Source organism: Aedes albopictus, chromosome 3, assembly GCF_035046485.1.
Source record: "Aedes albopictus strain Foshan chromosome 3, AalbF5, whole genome shotgun sequence".
Lineage (NCBI taxonomy): Eukaryota > Metazoa > Arthropoda > Insecta > Diptera > Culicidae > Aedes > Aedes albopictus.
In genome coordinates this window covers 165245287-165261029 of record NC_085138.1, presented here as the reverse complement: position 1 = coordinate 165261029, position 15743 = coordinate 165245287, and the positions used below count along the sequence as shown (strand labels likewise).

The 15743-nt window shown below is 39.4% G+C and overlaps 1 protein-coding gene across 4 annotated transcripts in view; it reads right to left on the bottom strand.

Moving 5' to 3' along the window:
• Nucleotides 1-15743, bottom strand: part of LOC109402771 (SH2B adapter protein 2) — a 561576-nt gene that overhangs the window by 401900 nt on the left and 143933 nt on the right. The gene's annotated exons all lie outside the window — the stretch shown is intronic.

The following is a 15743-nucleotide window of genomic DNA, read 5'->3' as shown; positions in this document are numbered from 1 at the left end:
GGCTTTTGCCGGAATGGCTCACGGACTCACGGGCTTCGTAGGGCGCTGCACGGGGTTTTAAACCAAAAAAACGGCGGGGTTCTGGGATGGGGGAATTTATTACTATTCAGGCCTATATCGAAGGATATTGCTGTTACCTGATGTCCTCTTCGCCTCCTTTCCACCTCTTCACACTCCTTCTGTAACTTTTCACTTTTCGAGCTATCGCTTCTTATATCACCAACTTTTACAATTCCAAACGTTCTCAACTTTTGAACTATCCTGATCAACGGACTTCAGATAAGTGAGCCTGAAACATGGAGTCATCGACCGCTTCGAGGTTCATGACCTCGTACCTCGGTCATTGACCCTAATCCCATTTTCTATTTCTTAATGGCCCCGTTACGCCACCCCTCATGGCCGCCCAAGGATGGTAACCGTCCATCTGGCGGTGGGTTTTGGTACTTCGGTGGGTGGGTGATGGCGATCATCTCGTAGGGTGGTGGAGCCTGATCCTAGCTAACCCTATCGCTGTCGGGAGTTAAGCTGGGAAAAACCTACATTCATGACGAATACTACCTGCTTTTTTAAACATTCACGGTTTTCACAAAATCACACAAAATTCTCGGTAGTACATACGACACGAATTATACAACACTTACAATTTCCTCATTAGATCTCTTCAACTTTCACTAGGTATTCCTCCCATAATTTATTCAGGAATTCCTACAGGTTTATTTTCTGGGGTTCTTCCAGGGATTCCTTCAGGAACTCCTCCAGGGATTCTACAGGGCATTCTCTCGGCATTCCTGTAGGAATTGCTCTAGGGATTCATCCAGGTGTTTCTTCAGGGATTTATCCAAGAAGTCTTCCAGGGATTGCTGCACCTCATCTCACCTCAAGTGATTTCTTCAGGAATTCCTCTCAGGTGCTTTTCAAAAGTTCATTCAGAAGTTCCTTCGGAAATTTCAGAAATCCTTCAATCATCTTTTAAGGAAATGATCAAAATTTCATTGCATTCGGTTCATTGAATCCGGAGATATAACAGCTGAAATTGGTCGGCGTTAAGTCAGACCGGACCATCTGTTTTTCAATGATTTTGGGGCAATATCCTGCAAGCACTTGGGATATCAAATCAAGCGCATTATTTGCTGAAAAACTGTTGTTCTTTTATGTAATGACCCATCCACATCAAAGATTCGTTGAAAAAATCAGAAATATCGAATTCCTTTGGATATCTTTACCTGTCCAAAAAATTGCGTAGTACACTCTGACTTAACGCCGACCAATTTGGCTATCGAATAATTATACCTTTTCCTAGAACCTTCATAACTTCGTGTAAAACAGCCCGATCTTTTTCCAAATTTTGACCACTGATACACAACTAGTTGATGAACTTACAGTAAAAATTTGAGAATATTTGATGCCCTTTTCGAATAGTTACAGCGAGTTTAACACTTTTTGAAAAGGGGAAATTTTACCTGTCCCAGTTATTTTGTGTATCCCTTGTAGTTCCACTTCCCTATACAGCCATTTACTGAAAGAGTCTTGCAAACTCATAGAATAAACTACTTCCATCTTTTTTTGTCATTATTAAGGCAAAACTGGAAGCATTTCCTCATTTTTTCAGTTTTTGATTTTTCGAAAATAACGAAGCATTTTTTTTTCAAAAACAGTTTTCGTACACATGTAGAGGACGGATCAATGTATCTTCTGAATCTTTTTGGTGTTGAAAAAGTTTTCCATTTTTTCAAAAAACATTTTTTGTGAAATTTCGTTCAAAAATGGTTTCTGCAAAAACGAAAAACATTTTCCACTACGAAAAAAAATCAGAAGATACCTTGATCCATCCATCCTCTACGATTTTGAAAATATTGCTACGTAATTTAATAAAAAATCAAAAACCAAAAAGTGAGGAAATGCTTCCAGTTTCGCCTTAATACTTGCAGTGCATCGGAAATGTTTTCCAAGCATTAAAACGGCTAGGCTAACTGTGTAGTGATAAAAATGTTGCTGTGGGCCTTGACACCAATTTCAAACTTGGTTCCACATTTGAGTCATAGAACGGGGACATCTCGTACCAACCGCTCCGTTTATAAGATAAAATACATGAGATTCGGTGGAAGTGCCGTTGCGTTGCATGGAATCGAATGTTAATGTCAGTCCTTAGTACTCAGCTTCCAGGGACAGGTATTTACGGTACGTCTGGCTCATGTGCCTAGGCTGAAGCGCCAAACAAAAAAAAACATATTAAACCGTTTCCGGAACCGACTAGTGACCAAACCTGTTTTTGACATTTGACATGGTAACTGATGTATTCGCCCCATAATTTTGCAAATTTCGATATATTGCATGGAATTACCAATAAAAGAATTTACAATAAGACAATAAAAGAATTTACTACATTTCCTGTACCGCGCTAAGGACACATGAAAGTTCTACGAGAAGCTGAACCGCTCGCGCAGAGGCTTTGTGCCACAAGCCGACATGTGCCGAGATAATCACGGGAATATTCTCACGAGCGAGCGTGAGGTTATCGACAGGTGGCGGCAGCATTACGATGAGCACCTCAATGGCGACATTTCAAGTACCGAAGGTGGCGTGGTAACAGATCTAGGAGTATGTGCACAGTACGAAAACTTCCGGCCCCTGACCTTCAAGAGGATTGAGGAGGAGGTTGGCCGGTTGAAAAACAACAAAGCCGCTGGAGCAGATCAACTACCAAGCGAGCTTCTAAAATACGGTGGAGAAGCACTGGTGAGAGCTCTACACTGGGTCATTACCAAGATTTGGAAGGAGGAAGTATTACCGGAGGAATGGATGGAAGGTATCGTGTGTCCCATCTACAAAAAGGGCGACAAGTTCGATTGCGGGAACTACCGCGCGATCACACTACTGAGCGCTGCCTACAAGATACTCTCTCAAATTTTATGCCGCCGTCTATCAAAGATTGCAAGAGAGTTCGTGGGGCAATATCAGGCTGGATTTATGGGCGAACGCGCTACAACGTACCAGATGTTCGCCATCCGCCAGGTGTAATGCCGCGAATACAACGTGCCCACACATCACTTGTTCATCGACTTCAAATCGGCGTATGATACAATCGATCGAGAACAGCTATGGCAGATTATGCACGAATACGGATTCCCGGATAAACTGATACGGTTGATCAAGGCGACGATGGATCGAGTGATGTGCGTAGTTCGAGCACCAGGGACACTCTCGAGTCCCTTCGCATCCCGCAGAGGGTTACGGCAAGGTGATGGTCTTTCGTGCTTGCTGTTCAATATTGCTTTAGAGGGTGTAATTAGGAGAGCGGGGATAAACAAGAGTGGAACGATTTTCACGAAGTCCGTTCAGCTGCTTGGTTTCGCTGATGATATTGATATTATTGCTCGTAAATTTGAGACGATGGCGGAAACGTACATCCGACTAAAGAGTGAAGCCAGACGATTCGGACTAGTCATTAATGCGTCGAAGATAAAGTACATGATGGCAAAGGGCTCCAGGGAGGAATCAGCGCGCCTGCCACCCCGAATTTATATCGACGGTAATGAAATCGAGGCGGTTGAAGAATTCGTGTACTTGGGCTCACTGGTGACCGACGACAACGACACCAGCAGAGAAATTCAGAGGCGCATTGTGGCAGGAAATCGTGCTTACTTGGACTCCGCAAAACTCTACGATCGAATAAAGTTCGCCGTAACACGAAGTTAACTAATAACTATCTACAAAACGCTGATTAAACCGGTCGTCCTCTATGGGCACGAAACATGGACCCTACGTGCAGAGGACCAACGCGCCCTTGGAGTTTTCGAACGGAAGGTGTTGTTTACCATCTACGGCGGAGTGCAGATGGAAGACGGGACTTGGAGAAGGCGAGTGAATCGCGAGCTGCATCAGCTACTGAGAGAACCAACCATCGTCCATATCGCGAAAATCGGGATAGCCTCGAGGCTACGGTGGACAGGTCACGTCATCAGGACGTCGGATAGCAACCCGACTAAAATGGTTCTCGAGAGTCATCCGACCGGTACAAGAAGACGTGGTGCGCAGCGAGCTAGGTGGGTCGACCAAGTGGAGGACGATCTGCGGACCCTACGCAGAGTGCGGAACTGGAGACAAACAGCCATGGACCGAGTGAAATGGAGACGGCTACTATGTACAGCAGAAGCCACCCCGGCCTTAGCCTGACCGGTAAGGTAAGTAAGCAAAGGTCGTTGATGAAAATAACAAACAGAAAAGGTCCCAGGATACTGCCTTGTGGTACTCCCGAATTTACCCGGAATGGTGTAGAGTATACATCCCCAATTTTGACAAACGACATGCGCCCAAAAAGGTACGATAGGATCCAATGTGTCAACCAATCAGGAAGCCCGATTCTTTTGAATTCTCCATGGACCTGTAGAATCTTTATTTCTTAGGATTTATTAGGATTTATTTATCAGGATGTTGCACAGCATCAGTAATATAATGAAAATTCATAGATTGCCCTTGTAGATCTTAAGGCCTCTACTCGCGGAAGTTCTTGGAGGACCTAGAAGATCTTTGGCAATTATATCTCAACAGAACTCTGGCAGCATCCATTAAGTACGTCACGCTAAAATCGGGAATTTTCGACCCCCCTCCCCCCTTCGTACGGATTTTTCTTATATCTAATACATTGCTTGTCACACTTTCACAAACCTCCCTACCCCCTAGGACCGTGACGTACTTAATGGATAGCCCCTCTGCTCTTAGACCTCTTGGACGCTATACTGTATCAGTAATGTGGCAACAAGCCAGTAATAGCGCTTGTAGAACTTCAGGTCTTTGTCTTTACTCGTGGAAGTTCTTGGAGGACCTAGAACATCTGTGGAAATTAGTTCCTTACAGAAAAACGGTTTATGGACCTGTAGGATACTACAACGTATCAGTAATGTAACAACAAACCATTAATTACGCTTGTAGATCTTAAGGTCTTGACTTGTAGGGCTTCTTGGAGGACCTAGATCATCTTTGGAAAGTAGTTCTCTACAGAACCATGCTCCAATGATCTGTAGCATGTTGCATCGTATCAGTCATGTAAGAACAATCCATTGAGTACGCTTGTAGATCTTAAGGCCTTAACTGATTACACTCATTCAAAGAGGGTATTCTGCTTAGAGAGTTCGAAAAGCAAATGTTGTCGATTTATGTTAGCTATCGTCATTAAAATTGGATTTCATCGTCTATAAAGTTGATTGGATTTGGCTTTCGGATTATAAAAAAGTGGTTCAGGTTTAGTTGAACGATTAGTAAAGATATTTCTTATTATTAAATACTTGTTAACTTAACATTTCGTATTAAGTTTGTAGCTCTGTAACCAATACGTTTCAGCAATAGGAACACTACGTACTTTTACAGAGTTTTTGTGTTATGATGGATGCTTTTACAAAGTGTGAATATAATTTATACATATCTACAATTAGCTGAGTGGCACCTTTTAGGCACACGCATATACTTTCGTGTTTCCATTTGCTTGCTTCTGTGCCTGTTTTACTGAAGTTTAACTAAAGATTATTGAGTCATGCAACTCAGCTCACTACTATGGATCGTACGGCAGCGAACAAAACAGATAAAACCTTTCATGGCATTTAAGCAATGTAAATTGTATATAAATAAATTACCCTCTAAAATGTGTAAGTCTTAAAAAGAAACGGTGGCACATGATGGCTGTCTGTCGACAAAATGTGTGGCTCTCCAAGACTTACTTTAGAGACCTCCCCTCCTATAATAATAAGTAAATGATAAATAAAGCGTTCCATTGTCACTTGGTCGATCAAGCACGGCGCCAGATGGCAACACAATGGGCTCTTCGAGTTCACACACCAAGGTTCAGTAAAACTGCTAAAAACCGAAAAGTGGCCTAAACCTACAAGCGTACCAACCATGGCATGGTTTGAGAACGTTTTGCAACTTCTCCTCTGCTGCCGGATCCAAGTGGGGATGAACGCGCACTACCGTTGCGGGCCGGAGGTGGTGGCTATTTTCTGTTTATTCTGACTGAATGAAGTTCTCACTTCTTCTCATCATTCTCAGCTAGATTTTGTGCCGGTTGTGGTGATGTGTGCTTTATTTTTCCACCAAACACCTGCCGGATTTTCCTCCACTTCCATGTTCTGATCGTTTTCTTCTATTTCTACTTGTTCGTTTATTCTTCTCTTGTTTGGTTTGGTTATGCTAATATACATTTTTGCTTTTGCTTGCAACGCAACAACCTACCTTACCATCTATTCTTGCCTAACATTTTCTGGTTCCTTTCTGAGTTTCTTCTATTCTGCTGAAACAAATGCGGTGTTGCAGCAATCATCACCATCATCGCACCACCAGCTGCACTTGCAGCAGCGGCTGTTCTGCTACCACTTTACCGGCTCTATCCAAAGGTGATTTAGAAGTTGATTTATTGGCGATCTACTGACGAACGGAAAAATGTGCCTATTACAATTATTATCATTGTTTTATTGTTGCTTACAAGCCTAGAAATGGCGGTGATGCCGGTGCGGAGCGAAGCAACCCTGTACATAGGTACCTTGCGCACAGTGGGTCCAAATGGTGTGAACTACAGTCACTATATATTGGCCGTCCCTTATTTTTCAAAATTTGGAAATGTTATAAGTTCGTTAATGGAAAATGATCGTTTTAGCTAAGAAATGATCGTGTCAAAATCCGTATCCGTAAAGCTCAAGGGGTCTCCAGTTAGCCAAGTGGTTAAGGCTATGGATCGCCAATCCGGAGACGGCGGGTTCGATTCCCGTTCCGGTCGGGAATATTTTCTCGACTCCCTGGGCATAGTGTATCATTGTACTCCCTCACAATATACAAATTCATGCAATGGCAGGCAAAGGAAGCCCTTCAATTAATAACTATGGAAGTTCTACACTAGAACACTAAGTTGAAGAGTGGTAGGCCAAGTCCCAGTGGAGACGTAGAGCCAAAAAGAAGAAGAAGAAGAATCTCAAGGCTTAGTGGTCCCTCAAGGAGCCTAAAGTTATCAAAAATTGTATGGGACTAAAAATACATGATTTTTTTTTACGAAAAAAATACGCCGATGATTTTAGGACCCTGAAGGGCCAAAAATGTACTTAGAATTGTGATATCTCCACTCGTTTCAAAGTTGTTGAGCAAAATGAAAAGTTATGACCGATTTTGTGGAAATGGTCCAGATGATGATTGATTTGCGACAAAATTGGTCATAACTCAGTACCGTCGTGCGGGGTGTCATTGGGCCAAAGTGGGGTGACATTGGGCCACTATTCCGCACATTTAGAATACGACGGGAATACATATTGTATGCAAAACTACTAGAATACATAATTCTAAGATACTTGGCATCCACCATAAAATTCTCTGACTTATATTGAATCGGTAGGATCGATGGACCAATGTTACCCTCTAGGCCCAATGTCACCCCGAACGACGGTACGGAGAAAAACCACCTCATGAATATTTTACAGAATATAGCTTATGTGATTCCCTTCCAAAAATATTTTTTTAGAATTTTTCCGGACTTGGAAAATAGTTTTTCCGACTTTTCCAACCGATTTTCCTCATCAATGGAAAATTTTGTGGAAAACAATTTTCATTTTGTATTTTTTTTTTGGATTGTTGAGAAAATTTGCTTACGATTTCACAAAAAAAAAAAACATTGTGTCTACGATGCTTCGTACTTGAGTTATGATTTTTCAAAGTAGGTGAATTCTAAAAATCTTGGTACCAATTTGTACGATAATAAAAAAAAACCCTTATCCTAATTCTAGACTTAAATGAATATATGTTCTGAAAACACAAAGTCAATCGAATTCTTCTTCTTCTTCTTCTTCGTGGCGTAACATCCTCACTGGGACAAAGCCTGCTTCTCAGCTTAGTGTTCTATGAGCACTTCCACAGTTATTAACTGAGAGCTTCCTCTGCCAATGACCATTTTGCATGTGTATATCGTGTGGCAGGCACGAAGATACTCTATGCCCAAGGAAGTCAAGGAAATTTCCTTTACGAAAAGATCCTGGACCGACCGGGAATCGAACCCGTCACCCTCAGCATGGTCATGCTGAATACCCGTGCGTTTACCGCCTCGGCTATATGGGCCCTAATCGAATTCTTAGGATTTTCTGTTTGCCAGGCTGTATATATATAGTGGCTGTAGTGTGAACGTATTATAACCGCATATTTTAAAACATGCACTAAAAGTGTACTAAAATGCCGATATCTCAAATGTATAATTTATGATCATTTTGGATGGATAAAAATCAATAAAGTGAAAGTGAAGAAACGTTGATGCAATCGGTTGCCCACAGCAAACTATACATATATGCCAATGACTCTGTGAAAGCTCAGGCGTGTGTATCAGGGTATCTACTAATAAGACAAAATAAAATTCCCTGAGTTTTCCAGGTTTTTCCAGGGGAAAATTTTTAATGTTGATAAATCAAAAATTATTCCAATTTTATAAAATTTTTATACTTCTCAAAAACTACACTGAAATATCCTCAAAACTTAAGTTGAACGTTGAAATGTTTAATAAAACATTTTCGAATATATTGCAAAAATCGGTTGAGGAATATTTCTAAACCTTACCAAAGTGCTTTTGGGGTATTTGCAAGAAATTGCTTTGACGTTTCCACCTTCAATGACATTCAAATACTCTACAAAAAAAATCAAGAAAACATTCAGGAGTTCAATCAGTTATTCCACAGACTGTATGACCGTCACATTCCATAGACAGTTTTGAATTTGAACTTAGATGTTTGTCCTCTGTGCAGGTGGTGTAGTAATGTTATGATTTTGAAATTCTACCCATGATTTTTCTGGAAGGATTTGATCCAGAATTCCTCCTTTATATTCATTTCCAGTTTCTCGCAGAGTTTTTCCTTGAAATTATCAGTTATTTTTGTTTTCTTCCTTTCTCCAATTTTCCCAAAAATATCAAGAAGTTTTTACGTTATTATTATTATTAGCTTTATTAAGGAGATTTTCATCTCCAAAGTAAGTTTTTACGTATTTGCTTCCATTAATAGCTCATTTCCGAGGTTAGGTATAGTTGTCTAAGGATTTTCTTTTAGAGACAGTTTTCAGATATTTCTCGTAGATTTCCTTGTGGGATTTTGCACGTAGTTTCTCCCGGGATTACTTTCAGAGTTTTTCAGATTTCCTTTTTTAATTTCCTCAATATTTCCTCCTGGGAGTCCCAAAACTTTTTTTCCAGATGTCCAGATTTCTCTCAGAATTTCTTTCGTAGTTCTTCTCGAGATTCCTCCAATAAGTCTTTGCGGAGATTTCCACAAAATTTGATCGGGATGCCTTTAGATATTTCTTCGGGAATTTCTTACAAGAAATCTAGTAAGTTATCCCAGGAGATATTCCGAGGAAAAATCCTGCAAGAACTCCGTCAGCAATTTTTAAAGAAATCCCAAAGAGGAGTATCCAGAATCTCGGGATAATTTCTGGTAGAGATTTCGAGAAGAGCTCTGGGAACAATCCCGACAAAATCTATAAGAAAATAATCTCAGGTGGATCACTGCAAGAAATTAGACAAGCAACTACAAGAAAAAGCCTTTGTAAACATCCGAACAAAAAAATACGACACGAACTTCATGAGAAATACCAGCAGTAGCTCCTGCAGAAATACCAAAAGACTCTCTAAAACATTTTAGGAGAAAGTCCAGGATAAATTCTGAAAAATTCTGTGAGGCATTCCAGAATCAACACCGAAAGGAATCTCTCTCTTAGAAGCTCCGAGAGAAATCTCAAAAGAAATCTTGTTAGAGCCTTTGAAAATTATACTAGCTGAAACTTCTGTAGAAATCAAAGAAGAATCGCTGAATTTCTTGAAGAAATCACAGGAGAGACTTTGGAAGAAATCATGGAAGGAATTTCTGTAGAAAATTAGTAGAAACTCATTAACACTTTTGGAGGAGCTTTAGTAGAAATCCCAAGAATAACACCTCCAACAGGAATCCCGAGTGAAACAATAACAGAAATTCCGCGACAACATCTGCAGTATATCCTGAGTGAAACTCTTGTAGAGATCTCAAGATAAATGCTAGCAGAAACCCACTCCGGGTAGAGGTTAATAACAAACCAATAACTAAAGAATAACTAATTGTCATCATATCTAAGTTTGCAATTCTTTAGTTGTTTATGAATAGCTCAGGATGACACAAAAATAACAAAACATGCTATCACTGTAAAACTTGTAATTGACGAGTTATTATTGAATAGTATAATAACATAATAATAACAAATATTACTATTATGCTATCAGCGAAAATAACAAAACAATAACATAATTTACCATCATTTTAAAATTTTATTATTTTGACATTCTTTTTGTCATTATTTTGTTATTACAATGGCAAAATCAGTTATTCTTTAGTTGTTATGCCAAAGAAATTTAGTTATTATTTTTGTTATTTTAATTCTTATTTCAAACGAAGTAATAGCAATTTTTTTCCATTCTAACATTCTATTTTAATGGCAAAATTTGTCCTCCATTTGCCATTTCGCTCTACCCGGGACGGCAACTCATGGAGCAATACTGGGAAAATCCTTGGAGAAATTCTGTTTGATCTGTATAATATAAAATTCTGTATGTGAAAATTCCAGAAGAAATCAATCGGAATCCTAGAAGATTCTCAAGGAATCCCGGAAAGAAATGTCATATCCTGGAATAATTATTGTTTCAGAAATTCCTCAAGGAACTTCTCCAGGAGTTTCTTTTTCGTGAATTCTTCCATGAGTATCTTGCAAGGTTTTGATAGTATTTTTTTAGGTTTGTTTTCCAAGAAATGTCGACCTACTGATACCCACAGAAATGTTTACAGATACTTTTACGAATTCCTCCAGGTTTTTTTTCCATAGCTTCCTTTAGTGATTCCAACATGGATTGCTCCAGAGAATTTTTTAAGAATTCCTCCATGGGTTTCACCAGACATTCCTTCGGGAATTTCCCTTGGGATATCTTTAGAGGTTCCTCCAGTGATTGTTCCAGTGCTTTTTTCGAGGATTCCTCCAGGAATTTCTCCAAGGATTTCCAAAGGAATGCCAACAGAAATTCTTTTAAGTATTTCTGCAAGTATTCTTTCCGAGGTTTCTTCAGGTATTTCTCCATATATTCCTTCAAGTATTCCACTAGAGATTGCTCCAATAATTCAATCTGGAATAATTCGAAGTATTTCAGCAGCAAAATCTTCAAGAAACCCTTACAGGAAATTTTACCAGAGATTAGCTAAAAAAATAATTCCTTGAAACATTGTAAAAAACATTGTTTTGGGAGTCCATCCAAAGGTTCCAATAATAATTCGTCCAAAAACTATTGCAGACCTGGATTCCTTCATTTTTTTTTCCTACAGAAATTCTTCCAGGAATTTGTTCAGAAAGCTTTCCTGCGATTTCCTAAGGAATTCCTCATGGGACCGCTTCCGGGATTCAGGAACTCCTTCAGGAGTTTCTTCGCGAACTCTGCTCAGAATTCCTTCAGGATTTTTCTCAGGATTCCATCTGCAATTTCTTTAGGAGTTCTTTCTGGGATTCTTCCACAATTTTTTTTTTCAGAGATTCCTCCAGGAATTATTCCTCTGGGAATTGCTGTAAGGATTCCCCTAAAAAATCATCCAAGAATTCTTTCAGAAATACCAGATTCCTCCAGGAATTTTTGTAGATTTTTCTCCAGGAGTATTTCTAGAGACTCCTTCGTTAATCCCTACAGGCATTCCTCTAGGATATCCTCCAGGGATTCCTCCAAGAATTGCCGCAGGGCTTAACTCGGGAATTGCTTCTGTAATTCTTTCTGGACCAACTTATTTTTCAAATTCCTCCAAAGATTCTCCCAGGAGCTTTTCTTAAGATTTCTTCAAGAATTCCTCCTTGTGTTCTTTAAGGATTTCCTCCAGGAATCAATTCAGTACTTCCTCCAGGAACTTTTTAGGGATTCCCTTACTAATTCCTCTTGAAATTGCTTACGGTGTTCCTTCTGGAGTTTCTTCAGGAACTCTTCAAAGGATTCCTCCAAAATTTCTCCATCGGGAATTTTTCCTGGTTTTCTTCTAGGAACTCCTTAAGAAATTTATACTCGATTTTTTTTTCAGGACTTTCTCTAGGATTTTTTCCAGGGATTGCTCTGGGAATTCCTGTATGGAATTCTCTAAAAATTCCTCCAGGAATTCATCTAGAAATTTCTCCAGAAATTCCGCCAGAAATTCCTCTAGAGATCTCTCCAGGAGTTCCTCTGGAGATTCCTTCAGGAATTCTTACAGGCATTCCTTTAGGATATCCTCCATGGTTCCTTCCGAGAATTCCTACAATTTTTTTTATAGATTCCTTCAAGAAATCCTCCAAGGTTTCCTGAATGCATTCCTTTATGAATTCCACCAGAAATTGCTTCCGGGATTGTTCCTTGAATTCCACCTGGAATAGGACAAATCGGCGAAGTACTAGATTTGTAGTAATGAGCTGAATTTTAGTATGGTGAGAAGGTCGATTCTCCGTTTCTGCAATGAAATGGTGCAAAAAGCGTGGGTATTATGATTTCTTGCCTAATTTGATGCTGTTTGAGCAAAACTTTGGGCAACAGTGTTGTTGTTTTCTCCATTTCTTGCAACACAAACAACATAGTTATCCAAAGTTTTGCTCAAACAGCATCAAATTGGGCAATGAATCATAATACCCATGCTTTTTGCACCATTTCATTGCAGAAACTGAGAATTGACCTTCTCACCATACAAAAATTCAGCTCATTACTTCAAATCTAGTACTACACCGAATGTGCCCCATTCCCACAGGAATACCTCTAGGAATTCCTCTAGATTTTATCAAAAAATTTTTTCAGAAACTCCTCCAGAATTTCCTCCATGAATTGCTTCTGGACATCCTTCAGAAATTATATCAGCAATTCCTTCAGGAATTTCTCCAGGAAATCCTCTAGGGATTTCTTCAGAGATTCTTCCAGGAAATTCTCCGGGAATACTTTCAGGAATTTTTCAGGGATTCCTCCAGACATTCCTCCAAAGATTTCTCCAAGATTTTCTCCAGGGATTCCCCCACGAATATGTCCTGGAATGTTCACAGAGATTCCTTCAAGGATTCTTCCAGGAAATCCTCCTGGAATTTCTCAAGGGATTTTTTCAGAAATTTCTCCAGCAATTCCTCCCAAAATTCCTCTGGAGATTTCTTCAGGAATTCTTCCAGGGATTGCTCCAAGAATTTACCCAAGAAATTTCTCCAGGAATTCCGGCTGGATCTTATCCAGCCGTATTCCTCCAGGATTCTCGCTAGAGATTTTCCCAGGAATTGTATCAAGGATTCCTTCAGGAATCTCTTCTGGGATTTCTCCAACAATTCCCCCAAGGAATCCTCCGAAAATTTATGTATGATTTCTTCTAAGAATTCATTATGAGATCTCTTCAGAATTTTTTCTAGATATTCCTCTCATAATTTATACAAGGATTCCTCCAGGTATACTTTCAAAAATTCTTCCAGAGATTCCTCCGGGAATTCTTCCAGGGATTCTACAGGGCTTCCTCCAGGCATTCCTGTAGGAATTGCAACAGGGATTGATCCAGGTTTTTCTTCAGGGATTTATCCAGGGATTTCTCTGGGAATTCCTTAAGTGATTTATTCAGAAATTCCTCTCGGGTTCTCTTCAAAAATTCATTCAGGAGTTCCTTCGGAAATTTCAGAAATCCTTCAAACATCTTTTCATTTTCATTTTCATTTTCATTTTGCAGCATTTGGTGGGGCAATAAGAGCGCAAGTCAATCCAAAGCCGAAGATCAAGGAGGGGTAATGGCCGTAATAGTCCGTGCGGACCACATGAACACCATCGGAGGGGTAATGGTCGGGTTGGGGGAAGGAATTGGAGTGGACTTGACACAATTATGCAAATAATACGGCGAAATTCAATGAAACATGGGTTTAACCCTCCACTTCCCATGGTTGTTCTAGCTAGAGAGCACCATCGATTTTCGACGAAATCTGGACAAACGGAATTAGATAAATATGATGCAATAATTTTTAGAATATGACTGTAACCTCATAAGTTTAACCCAACTACTAACTACTTGTTTCAATAGTAGAACTATTGATAAACAATCAAGAACCTATTGGTTTACAACAAAACAAAGTTCATTGATTTCGAAAAATCCAGCCAATTTGCAATATTTTTGTTCAAGCGCTTCTTTCGGAAACGATTTTATGGCAAAAAAATAGTCGTTTAAAGTCGTGGGAAGGGAAGGGTTTGATTGGTTATCTTTAGATGAAAAATATGCAAATTAATTTTTACTTGAAAATAAATAAATAACAAAACAATGAAATCATTTTAGCTGTCTAAATCCAAAAATTAAAAAAAAATGAAAATTCAAAGACTAAACCTTCTTTTCTAGACCCAAGAAAATTCAAATCCCAATTTAATTAAATGTGTTGTAATCCTGGCATGTCGTTAACGTCTTTATATCCTAATTCCTACCTGTTACGTTATGCCACAATAAGATCTAGGAGATAATCAAAAACACGTATGGTTTTTCGGATGGCTATTACGTTGAAAATTACTGAAAATACAGTACAGGTCGGACTCGACTATCCGGATTCAAATTCTGAAGCCTCCTAAAACCACATCTGGCAAACGGAATGATGTACAAAGCTGTAATATTTACTGGATACTAATCAAAATTAGCTTGACAAAATGTCAAAATTTCAGCTTTATATATACAACATTTCGTTCCTCAGACACACGTTTCCGAAGCTTCAGAACCTGACTCCGGACAATTGAGTCCGACCTGTACAAACGTATTACGTGGTATTACTAACACTCCAAATAGGAGCTCCTGCTCAAACGGTTCAAATTCTATGCACCCGTTTGGAAGATATGTATAAATAATAATGAAAAAAAAATCCATGTTAATACTGTTATCCTGCCCATAGTTTCCTATTACTAGCTACTTTTGTCTAGGCTCAACTGGTAGTGCAGTTTCTAGCGTCAATTGTCTCCTAGATTCCTAGAGCAATAATGATGAGTAGTAAGTGTAACGCAGATACCACCCACACCCAATTTTACGTAACGCTCCTCAAAATCTAACTGCAAATTCCTAAAATATTGGGTCTATGCAAGCTGAACTATGACATTGCTTTGGAAATTGTGATAGGCTCACTGCGGATACTCCTCTGGTCCCCATTAGCATTTACGGCCGATTTTTTCACCTCTGCTCAGCTCTTAAACCAGAATCAGAAATGAATAAATTGGCGTATAAAGTGCTAATGGGTTAAGCCCTCCCATCGCGTCAAGATCGAATATCCATGGGGAGGGCCTTCAAACATCTTTTCAGGGATGTACCCAAGAAGTTGCTTGCCCCCCTCCCCTCCTGAACGAAAAGCTAGCTACGCCCTTGGTCCTATGTCGGAACCAGTTCCGGTTGGGAAAAAGAATAATTTTCTAGAGTCATATTCATCTATAGAGTGAAGAAGCTAAAAATTCACGAATTTTCACTAGTTTATATACGTCATGCTAAGAATTAAAAACCTGGGATTTTTTTTTATAAATTATCATTATCATCCAGGTATTTCTTGAGGAACTTCTCCAAGAATTCTTCCAGGAATTCCTTTAGCAACTTCTCCAGGAATTTACCAAACATTCATCCGGGAATTTCTCCTGAGATATCTTTAGAGTTTTCGTCAGTGATAGTTCTAATGCTTTTATCCTTCAGACATTTCCCAAGGTATTTCTTCAGGCATTTATCCATATATGTATTCCGCTA